This window comes from Seriola lalandi, unplaced genomic scaffold (genome assembly GCF_002814215.2).
Source record: "Seriola lalandi dorsalis isolate HSWRI2012SDOR001 ecotype SW California unplaced genomic scaffold, Sedor1 jcf7180001994730, whole genome shotgun sequence".
NCBI lineage: Eukaryota > Metazoa > Chordata > Actinopteri > Carangiformes > Carangidae > Seriola > Seriola lalandi.
Window position 1 is genome coordinate 1 of NW_019465396.1, and position 470 is coordinate 470.

The following is a 470-nucleotide window of genomic DNA, read 5'->3' on the forward strand; positions in this document are numbered from 1 at the left end:
TCCCACTACAGTTGTTGTCTCCAGGACCACACTTTCCAATGATGACATACACACACAGCCTATGATTGAGTAGCTGTTATCATTGTATAGTCTACATGCATCCAACTTGATGTCGTTCCCAAGTTCCTTAGATCCACGTTGCAGCTTATTATAGACTTATACTGAAATCTCTCTGTCTGTAGGAGCCATGATGAATCCACCAGCACTTTAAGATGAACTGTCATCTGAACTGCTGCAGCACCTCAGTACAGCTCTGACAAGAACATGTCTCTAGCATATACAGGGGATGTAGCTCAGTGGTAGAGCGCATGCTTTGCATGTATGAGGTCCCGGGTTCAATCCCCGGCATCTCCAACATCTTTGCATTGATAATGATGAAGCTCAGAAATCTACTGGGGTCTCTATCTACAGGTTCAGATCCTGCCACTCTTTGGAGCTGTGGAGTCTATCCTGGACTTGAGGCTGGGTGA

The 470-nt window shown here is 45.7% G+C and overlaps 1 non-coding gene across 1 annotated transcript; it reads left to right on the forward strand.

Moving 5' to 3' along the window:
- The first annotated feature begins 282 nt into the window (after window positions 1–282).
- Window positions 283–354, forward strand: trnaa-ugc (transfer RNA alanine (anticodon UGC)). The gene has a single exon. It is a non-coding gene; the product is annotated as a tRNA-Ala (tRNA).
- Window positions 355–470: the final 116 nt, after the last annotated feature.